The sequence below is a fragment of the Nelumbo lutea genome, chromosome 7, assembly GCF_056320005.1.
Source record: "Nelumbo lutea isolate HS-2025 chromosome 7, American lotus-T2T, whole genome shotgun sequence".
NCBI lineage: Eukaryota > Viridiplantae > Streptophyta > Magnoliopsida > Proteales > Nelumbonaceae > Nelumbo > Nelumbo lutea.
The window spans coordinates 8,416,421-8,428,057 of record NC_142690.1 but is presented as its reverse complement, the minus strand read 5'-3'; the positions used below and the strand labels follow the sequence as shown (position 1 = coordinate 8,428,057).

At 36.0% G+C, this 11,637-nt stretch overlaps 1 pseudogene; it reads left to right on the top strand.

Moving 5' to 3' along the window:
- Nucleotides 1-309: 309 nt before the first annotated feature.
- LOC148844924 (N-terminal acetyltransferase A complex catalytic subunit NAA10 pseudogene) lies at nucleotides 310-1,250 on the top strand (annotated as a pseudogene).
- The last annotated feature ends 10,387 nt before the right edge of the window (nucleotides 1,251-11,637 follow it).

The following is an 11,637-nucleotide window of genomic DNA, read 5'->3' as shown; positions in this document are numbered from 1 at the left end:
TCTACGACAGGAGAAATGTCAACAGTCCTATATGTTTTATTCTTGATATTGCCATATGTTTTTGAACTTTTTGTTGCTCTTCGATATTCCAAGTTCGAAGCCTCCTCCATTGGATTGGGCCTGAAATCTAGTGGCCCATCATTATATTGTGTTCCTGAATTTCATTGTCATACTCATGCACCACTGTTGTTCGCTTGGTCTTGGGTACTAGGTACAATTGTACAAACACCAACACGACACCCAAGGCTGAGGCCCAAGCCCAAGATGAGGTCAATATTTAAGCACAAGTTTCTGACACCTTCCACTTGCCGCTACTGTAGCTGCGGAAGCAGAGCAAAGCACCAGAGGAAGAAGAACAAGCGAAACCCTAACCGCAACTCGGGTTCCAGAAATCATGGTTTGCATCAGAAAGGCCACCATCGACGACCTTCTCGCGATGCAGGCCTGCAACCTGCTTTGCCTCCCTGAGAATTACCAGATGAAGTATTACTTCTATCACATCCTCTCCTGGCCTCAGCTCCTCTACGTCGCCGAAGACTACGGCGGCCGCATCGTCGGCTACGTTCTGGCCAAGATGGAGGAGGAGAGCACCGAGTGCCATGGCCACATCACCTCTCTTGCCGTTCTTCGTACTCACCGCAAGCTTGGCCTCGCCACCAAGCTCATGACCGCTGCCCAGAACGCCATGGAGCAGGTCTTCGGTGCGGAGTACGTGTCGCTTCATGTCCGCAAGAGCAATCGTGCTGCGTTCAATTTGTATACCGAGACGCTTGGGTATAAGATTCATGACGTTGAGGCCAAGTACTATGCTGACGGAGAGGATGCTTACGATATGAGGAAGCAGCTCAAGGGAAAGCAGAATCAACACCATCATCATCATCATCATCATCATCATCATCATCATCATCATCATCACACCATCATGGGGGCTGTTGCCCGGGCGAGGCTAAGAGTGAGGAGGCGAAAGCTAATACAGCTGGATGATGGCGGAGGTAATTAGGATTTGGAGAACTGGGGTTTGGGGCATTTGTGATTTTGAAAATGCTAATGAGGTAATATCTTGTATTTTAGTATTCTATGGATAAATCTACTTCAGAAGATTGCCATTATCTTGCTTTTATTATTTAACATCGAAGTAGTAATTCAAATAGGCATGCTATGTAATGCAAACTGGGTATTCTGGTGAACAATTCTTTTGAGAATCCATGTCATTGCATTTTCTCGGTAATGCTATTTATGTATTTTGTCAATTTGTTCTTTACTATTGACATTTTCTTCATATTTCTGAACCTTGACTGAAATTGTGAGTGGAGAGTAGTTATAGAGGCAGCAATTTTATATTACATGGAGAAATCCTTCCATCAGTTGATTCAAGTGTTGTTCTGTTTTGGAATATGAATTTGAACTTGAGGTCAGGACTAATGGTACTAAGCATGTAAATTAGTTTAGATTTTGGGTGGCTGTTTTATGTGAATAGCTATTATGCCAATCTAATGTTCTGGTTAAACATTATATTGGTTATTGTAACGGCTTATCCAAATTAGTGCTTTTGTAAATACTGTCTCTAAATATATGATCTGATTCCATTATGTGCAATTACATTAGTTTTCTCCTTGACATGTTTCTTTGGAATTTCTGTTAAAACTTTGGATAGAACCCTTCTCCCGAACTTTCTTCTTGATTTAATTTGGCTCCTTAGAATACTTTCTTATCTGGAACTTTTGTCAACCATTTCAATGACACCTGTCTCCTCAGTTTTCCTTAACAATAGCTTTGTGGTCCTACTCAAAGATGTGTTATGCTTCTATCAGGATCATAAACACCTTCATTATTGTGTCGAACAATTTCCCAAAATCATATGAATCATTTTTCTTGTAATTTAACAAATTTTCACCTCTCGTTGCTTCAGCATAGAAAAATGAAGATTGAGTTCATGCTAGATTATCTGATACAAAATGTGCATCATCCAGTGGCAATACTTTAGAAAACTGATCGTGCCTTAAAAAACAAATTTTATTTAACATCGAATTAAACACAGGGTACAGATTCTTTCTCTTGAATATTCAGTGGATCTAACAGATTTTTTAACATAAAAGAAAGAAAAATTTATTGAGAAAATATGAGAAGGCTCAAGGATGAAATAGGGTGATGATTTATCCCCCAAATGCATAGCATTGAAACACATTCAAAGGTACATCATCTTACCAATCAATAGTCTCTCAAAATCTTTCCCCAAAATCTGATCCGTTTGATTTATGAAAATTCTGGTAAAATGATCAGCTAATCCACTATCAACTTTCCAATTTCAATTAATCCTTCAATGTGTCTAGACTTATCTTTGAACGGTCTTATATTTCTCTCTTTCCATAATTCCCGGCATATAGTGACTGGAATGCAACTCCAATATATGCCAGCCTCCTTGCTACCATAATCTTCATTCAGTTAGTGAAGATCTCACCCAGATTTTTTTTTCTTTTTTTTTTTTTGATAAGTTGATCTCACCCAGGTTGTTAAGATGGAAAACCTGAACTGCAAATAAGAGAAGCAGGAATGGCAACGGGGGCGGGTTCAGGGAGAGTTTTGTAAATTCTAGACCCTACCCACATCTCTAGACCCCATATAATTTTCTCTTATTTCTTGTTATATATCAAGTGATGAATAAATAAAATGACACAAACAAACAACAAAATTTTCAATTATTTAATCAAAACATATAAACTATCAATTATCCTTCACATAAAATTCAAAACATAATACATAAAGTTATGTGCTTTCCAACAATATGTGGGTCGATGAGGGTTGGATTTAGCCTAAGACTGTACCCTACCCGTACCCATATGGGTTGTAGAATCTCAAAACCCCCGTGTCTGCCCCAAAAGCCATCCTTCAAGCATAAAAAGCCATCCCATTGGGGCGGGTACCCACCGGGTAGGGTAGAAATTGCCATTCCTAAAGAGAAGAACCTCCAAAGAAAATCTGCTACCTTGCTAGTAATGAGTAAATGCCTCACACCTTCATATTCATGACACAAATAACAAATTCTGGCCATTTGGAAGCCTCCATTTTTCAGTGGATACAACAGTCGTGCTTCTGTTTCAAACTGTCAATTGATATCTGCAAATTCACATTACTATTGTTATCTAATATGTGCCAATTTCTAATGGAAAGACCCCATCTTGATGTAGAGAAAACTGAAGTACTTCGAGATCTTACAACTTAGTCATGAGGCTCAAATATAGGATTAGAGTGTCATTTGATGATCAAATTTGATAGAGATTCCATAGTTAGTTCATCATCATCATCTTCATCATCCAAGCCTTGTCCCAGCTATATGGGGTTGGCTACATCAATCCTGTTCTTCCATTCTGTTATGTTAAGTGTCATATCTATTGTTAAATCATGAGGGATTAAATCATTTCTTACTACTTGAACCCATGTCCTTTTGGTCTGCCCCTAGCTCTTCTAGCCCCTTCAACTTGTTACAGGTAACTTCTTAGAATTGCTGTAGATGGTCTTCTCTGCATGTGATAAAGCCATCTTATTACAAGTTTCTCATTTAATCACCTATTGTAGCCACTACCAGGTTCCATCAAATGAATTTATTTCTGACCCTGCCCTTTATAGTTTTTCCATTCATCCATCTCAACATTTGAAATTCTACCAAACCCACTTTTTGGACACGTTTCTTGAATGCAATGCTCTATTCCATAATACATTGCTGGCCTCAACCATTTCATAAAATTTCCCATTTAATCTGAATGGTATTTAGCTACCATGTAAGGTTCTAAATGCACTAATTCATTTTGTTCATCCTGGTCTAATTTTATGGGGTGACATCTTCCTCAAGCTCTCCCTTATTATGGATTATTGAATCAAAGTAACAGGAGAAACAGCAAAGATCATGAATAATGTTGTTGAATTTTGAAATACAATTGCTACAGTTCAAATGTGAAGAATGTTTTGAGAGAAAATTGCTAGATTGGGGCTGGTCTTAACACCCTTTCTCAGCACCCTCCTTTGGAGCAATAATGTGCATAATATTAACAAGAAAGCATACAGATGTTGAATATTGAGAGTGAAGCGCATCTTTTCGTTCACTGTAAGCTTGCTAGTATGATCTGGGGGAAAGTTTTGGCACTGTTCGAAATTAGCTTCTGTTTCCCAAAAGACCTGATCTTGCTGTTGTGGTGCTAGCAGCTTAAGGGTCTCTCCAAGAGAGGGAGAATTTGTGGGAATTAATACAGAGGATACATTTTTTAAAAACTTATGGGGAAGAATTTACTCATGGACTGCAATGCATAGACAACTAAAGGATATTTCTTTCGGTTCTTTTTTTTACCATAAAAATCTTTTTGTATCTAGATTATCAGAGATGTAATCAGCTCTCTAGTTTCTTTCCCCTGCTTCAATTTCTTTTTGAGCAGGGCTTTGTATATCTTTTTTTGCCTTATTTAATACATTACCTTTTCCAAAAAAAAAAATTACTGCCATCATCAACAGCAATAATAAAGTTCTCTATCCATTTTGTCATGAGATGGGTAGGCAAGCCTCCCACTTTGCTGCTTTAAAAAAAATCTAATAATAATGATGATGATGAGGAGGAGGAGGAGAGAAGGTTTATTCATTTTGTGAATGAGTTATAGGATTAAGGTGAGAAGGTTTTGTAGAAGGTTGGAAAGGAATTCTAAGTTCTGAATTTTCTTTTTCGTTTTTCCTTTTTTTTTTTTGTTTTTTTGGCAAAGAAGCAGCTTCATTCATTAACTAAAAACTTCACATATGGTTGGGATTCTAAGTTCTGAATGTTAAAGCTTTGTTGTATATCGGTTCCATGAACTAACTAAAGAGTTACCATTCTATTTGATAACTTTTAACTCAACTTGCATGGAAGTTCTATGAAATTGTGTTGTCAAGCATATGCTAGGGAATTTTAATTTATTTTGAGATTTAAAGAATAAGTTTATGTTAAGAGTTAAGAAAAAACAAAACAAAAAAAACGTCCTCTGGTGTTCTGCATACCATTTTGTAATGAGTAACCCAGGGTTTTTGCCCCATCCTCTGATCTTCTGCATTTGTTTAAAGAGCTGATTTTAGATAATTTGGGTTGTGTTTGATACCACTACTGTTTACCTGAAATGTTTTTGTCGATCAATACAAATTGGTGAGAGGTGTGTTTAAAGAATGATTAGACTTCACCTCCCTGGAGGTAGAAAAACCAATTTGATAAACAGCCTCAAATAACAGTTGTATGCCAGTTTGTGTTGATCAACCCAAAAGATCAGTTTGATAAACATCCTCAAGTAACAGTTGTATGCCAATTTGTGTTGATCAACCCAAAACATTTTAGGTAGAAATAGCAATGTTACCAAACACAACCTTATTGGCTCTTTAGGTTTCTGTTTGGATTGCAATTCGGTAGTTGCAGGTCCAAAAGGCGCCTCCTCCTCTTATAAGGTCTTGTCACTAGATCGAAATTCTTTCCCTTCTTCCCTGGTTGGGTATAAAAAAATTATTCCCTTTTCAGATAACAGTTATAGTGTGATCTTTTTCGAGGTTCAGTAAATAGCATGCCGTATTGTAACGAAAACTGCATAGTTTGGAAGATTCCTGTAAATGGTAAGTTTCTATTTATAGACGCTTGAATTATGTGATGAAACGGCTACATGAAATTTGGGTTCTAGTTTTGAAGAAAACTTTGTAACATGAGCATTATTATTCCGGAAGTTAATAAGTAATTCGTGCGAGATCGGATGGCAGTTTTTTTTTTCTTCATTTTCATAAAATTTCTATGAAACTCATTTCTCATTCTGAGGAATTTCAAGTAAGTTAGACTTCTGCTGGTTAAAGTAAAAAGACTAACAATTTCGGAAGAATGAAGTCTCAATCTCGACCTTTATTTTTTTATTTCTTATAAATTGAGCCTATCATGAAATCTTTAACGGGCAAACAAGTATGAGATAAAATATTTAGAACTTTTCTAAATAAATCAAACAATTCCTGTTTGGGAAGTATGACTACCACTCCCCTTTAGCTCATGGAACTCCTATAAATTTATCAATGTTATCTGTCTTGGCTATATATCCTTGTTATTCATTCATTGGTAGACACATGTACAGAGGGGCCTGATATGGGAATTCAAAATAGAGACGGGATTTTGATCCAATAGGGTGTGCTGGGTTGGTTTGGGTTAAGCTATAACTAGCCAAACATGATTTTCAATTCTAAGGTTCTCAATCCCAACTCGGCCCTATACTTTGGGTCTAGTCTTGGTTTGACATCTGAATTTTAATGTTCCAATCCAATACTTGAACTCTCAAAACATCTCAATTTAATCTCTAGTTATTTGTATCATATGATGACATGTGTAACTTAAATTTTTTAAAATGTCAAAATTATCCTTTGAAATAAGACTATTGTTCATCATCTTTTTCCTCGAGAATTAAGATTGAACTAAAGTAATGGTGAAAAACGGACACTTGAGTTTAGACATTTAGATGGTTGATAAAGAAGGTTAGATGATGTCAAAAGGGCATTTGTGTTGTTTCACATGCCACTTAATGGTGGTAAACTATTTTGGATTAAATTAGAATGTTTTGAGAGTTCAGGTATTGGATTGACACATTTTGATTTCAGGTAGCAAAGTGAGACTAAGCATAGAGTATAGGGTATTAATATGCAATTTATCCTAATAAAATTACACAAATCACCATCATCTCTCTCATTTCAATAACTTTGTGGAATTTAGTATTTTTTTGTCATATTCTTAACCAAATCCTCAATCCAACCTAATCCTAACCCTTTTCTACTATTTTCGGGGAAAACTCAAGTTGCAACAGTACCCACATTAAAAGTGCTCAGGACTGAAACTGGATACATAAAATATGTGTTTGGTACCGTTTATGTTTATTGAATAAATGTTTATATTTTATTTGTTGGTAAAACCAATAAATACAATAATTGCAACCTTTGATGACAATTGGGCATCATTAGGTGTCATTTCAGCGTAAGAGTGAATAAACGCCTGGTCATTTGTGAAAGCTTAAAAAAATAATTTCTACAAATGACTGGCATGTATATGTAAAAGAGCAGAAAATGCTGAGATGGTGCCTAAATGAATAAACGTAAACTTAAACGATACCAAACATCACCAAAATACAGTATGAAGAGACCTTCCTACCTATTTGTCTATCCCGAACGTTTGGAAGGGAAGGAACGAAATTGAACCCCACCTCTTTTTCCCTTATTCTATAGAAAGGAAATTAGATTCGACCTAACGTTGTTCACCATAATTAACACAATGATTTCTGGACACCGATTGAACGCTTAAAAATCACATTCCATACAGGACACAGCAGGCGCATTTATTGGATTGAAACGCTTTCGTCAACTGAGCTGAGTAGGGTTGACACGATTCTGTCCATTAGAGTTGGCGTGGGAATCCTGGAGCCTTACCAACCAGCTGATTGGATGGAAATAACCCAAGATGATTTCCAAGTTAATTACCCCTGCTTAACTTTATCTTTATATTTGCATTTACTTTTAGGAAGGACAATGTAAAGAGACAAAGGCTTTCATACAACTGAGTTTAATCCACTTGGACAAGAGTTCTCTCAATTTTCGAGCCTAAGCCATTGTTTCTTGCTCTAAACATGTACCTTTGTATTGGGTACATAAACTACATACTCCAAGTAACTGTCAAGTATTTGAACTTTGAAGCAATTTGGCACATGGGTTAATCATGAAGGAAAAACAGGTCCTGTACTGCTCTGTTCTAAGTTTAATATAAAAACAGAGCAAAACAGGTTATAAATAAAATAAATGCAAGTGCAGAAACTTGTGGTTCCTGTCAGTATTTTTTTTTTTTTTTTGTTTTAATGAGCTGAAATCAGATTCAACTACATATTATTTTATGAGGGAGGATTGGACACATGGTTGCATTGGGTTGCCACTGTTTATCTGGTAAATCATGTGGGTCTCAGATTACCAGCTGGATCATTTCAGGCAAATGGTGGAAATATTTTCCATATAAACTCTCCTATTCAGGTAGTAGACCTAATGAAGAAGATTTACCAGGCAAAAGTTGAACTAATTTGGCTGAATTTCTTTTTGTTTCCTTTTTTTTTTCTTCTCTTTCGCATTGGCTTCTTGCTGAGCATCACTAGCCATTAAATTAAATGGATATTGGGTGCTTGTAGTTTCCCAGATTATTTAATACTCAGAATACATAGTTTTTATGTTCAGATCTTACCAAAAAAAGGTTCAGAATCTTCAAATTAAGGTAGGATCTACCATCTATATTGAATATTTCAAACTAATTTAAATATTCATAGCTTGTACTGGAATATCTGAAGTAGAGGAGGAGTACCTAATATTCTCCCATTATTTTATTATAACAAAATAATAAAAATAAAATCCTCCATATTCTTTAACCCTCTATTGCTGACTTTTTCCATTGTAACTATGAGCTTTGCTAATTAGGATTAGAAATTTAGAACTACCAAGTTTTAGGTCTGTAAGGAAGAATGGTCTTCTTTTACTTCTTTCATTTCTTCTTTTCAATGAGCTTGAGCCTCCACTTTAGAAGGAATTGCAGTTGAAGCAAAGTGCACTCTGGGGCCTTCCACCCATCCAAGTCTAAACAGTAGAAAGGTGAAGCACTTTCTATATATAGCCTGCACCTGGGTGATTTGATCCCTTTAAAGTTTAAATATTCCCCGCCTTGACTTCATCAATCGCCAACAATCAGAACTTCCACGTAGTTTCCTCACTCCCCAAGAAAGGCATAGGCTGCTCAATTTGTTTAATGCATCTCTTACGAGTTTGAACACATCGTCATACTTTATGCGCAGTCCACACATTAATTGATTAATGAATCAATCGTGCTTATTAACAAGAAGACAACACCTGGGTTGTTTGCAACTTGCAGATATATATATATATATATTATATATTTCTTTATTCCTCTTCCCTGTATTCAATCTTGACCAGAGTGCCATTCATACGTGCCAATGAGTCATTATATCCTCTTCCCAATTAACCATTTTCTGTTTGTACAAGCGAGGACGCATAAAGAACCAAACAAGTAGTCTATATGGAAAGTTGTGGAAAAGAATAGAGTTAATTGGATATCTCAAGGCTTTATTTATGAAAATAAAGTAAGTTTCTAAGGGGTCCAGTCCAATATTGAAGCCAAGTTTAATTTAAGCTCTTCTGAACATCGTTTTCATGCTTAACGTAACAAATCAGGGTTTGTTTGGATAAGCTTTTTCACTTTTGAGCTCTGGGCTGTGAAAATCAAAATGAAATGTTCTTGAGTGTTTGATAAGATTTATCGTCAAAAACCGAAAACACTTTTAAATCCAAAGCACAAATTCTAAACATTGTTCAAACATAACGTTAAGTTACTGCCTAAAGACTATTTAAACAGACAGCTGGCCATGGGGCAAGCCGTCAGCCATCAAGGAGTAGTGGTTGAAGTCATTTGCAGTGTAAGCATCAACATCAAGCCCAAGTAAACAAGTGTTCAACGTAACTAAAAGCAAATCCATCATGGTCTCTTCTTTGCCAAGAGACAGAGATGAGCTTCAGCCTTGTCCAAGTGGAGATTACATCTCCGCCCCACAATGCCCTACAGCACATCCCCGCTTTGTATTGGAAATATCTCTTAATGATGACATCATTGAAACTGATATTATCATTGGGAGATGTTCTCAATATATGGTGTGGATGTGCTGTAGGCCATTATGGGGCTACTCCTTGTGGGATAGAGTTGTGAATTCGTCCAAATAGAATATCAGTTTGGGGTTTGGTACCTAATTTTTCTCTCAAACCTTAAACTAGAATTCCCATTTGACTATAGATGTGAAGTTATTAGAAATATATGCATCTAATCAGGCAAATGAATGAGGATGAATAGAGTTGCCATCAAATTCAGAATAGGATAAATCAAACGTGTGTAGCAAGAGAGGCTTTGTATTATACACCAGTGCAGTGATGGATAGATAAATAACTCCATACCTAACGTACAACCAAAGCTCAAGCTTGTTGCCTTCTCCAATTTAGAGGTTCCTCACGAAATCCAATTTGTTTGTATCCACCGAAAAGTACAAATGCACATAAATATCTGCACACCAGATGTTTGTCATTATTCTCCTACAATAACCAGGTCCTCATATTGCCAGAGACCGGATGGTTTAGCAGTAGACGCTATTCAATCAAAATTTTAGCTTTAATGAGTGGATTGATTTAGCCAATTGCCAATAGGGATAGCAATTTCTAGCCAGCTGGTAGTAGTTGTAGGGGTGGTTTGTTTTTTTGTTTGAAATTTGAAAGATGGGTTTTGAGGTTCTATAACTCATACGATATGAAAAGGGTATGGACGTATGGTACCCTTTTCATACTGTTGAAAAACATATAAATTTATGTATTAGGTGTTGAATTTGATAATATTTTAAATTTTATGTAAGGAACAATTGATGATATATGTGTTTTTACATATCTTAATTAAATAATTAGAATTTTTTTTGTTTATTTGAGTTATTTATTTATTGTTTATGTATGATAAAAAATAATAAAAAATTAGGTATAGATTTTAAACCTAACCTACCCCTTCCGATCTATTATAGATTTTGCGGTGAATACGGATTGGAAAGTTTGGGAAGACAGGTAAGGTCTAAAATGTTTTAAACCCTCTCTAAACCCGTTGTCATCCCTAATTGCCAAGTTGTGACAGATTCAGAAACCAAAGCAATTTACCCTCGAATGGGCAATGGGTCGGGTAAAATTCACACGGGTCGAGAAATGGTCATCGAGACCCGGATTTTGGCGCCCCTGCAGCCCCTGCAATCGTGAGTCATGACGAGTAAATCCCGACCCGGAACTGTCAGGTTGCGCAGGGACGCATCCCATTACCCCCACCTGCACAATGAAACGTGATGAAATAGAATTTGTGTCTACGTCGGTCTAGGCTTGTGTAGTTCTACGCTTCTACCCCCTACAAATGGAATGGGGAATGGGATCTTCCTTCTCTTTTCTTGCATGCTTTGGTGGAAATATATAAATGAGCACTGATCGTTGTGCCTTCACGGCGTGCTCTAACAGTGTCCATAACTGTCAGGTTTGGTGTCAAATTGCAACTATTCCGATTCAATGGAGTGTAAGATTTTTTTTTTTTTTTACAAAAACAAAAAGAAAGGGCTGTGAAGAATCGGGTCCGGATTGGGGATAGGGTGGTCTCAGTAATTAAGGGATTATTAATCAGGACAAAATTATAGACTCAAAATCATCCCAATTAGTAGTTGAGCCTATTGGGTTTGGATCCATTAGACTTGATTGTACTGAAAATTGTATTTATTTATTTAAATGATAATTGAAATTTTAAATTTCGATAATATAGTGTTAAAATGATAGTAAAATATTAAATTATTTTTATATTAATATATTAAATATTTTAATTAATATTATCTTTCAAATTTACTATTATAAACATAAAATATGATAAAAATTATAAAAAATATCATATATATATATATATATATATATTTAATATAATAATCAATTCCAGGTCTTAATTAGCTTGAGACATGCAAAAACTGAAACCAATCCTGACAAAATCACGGAATCAAAAGGACATAATTGATC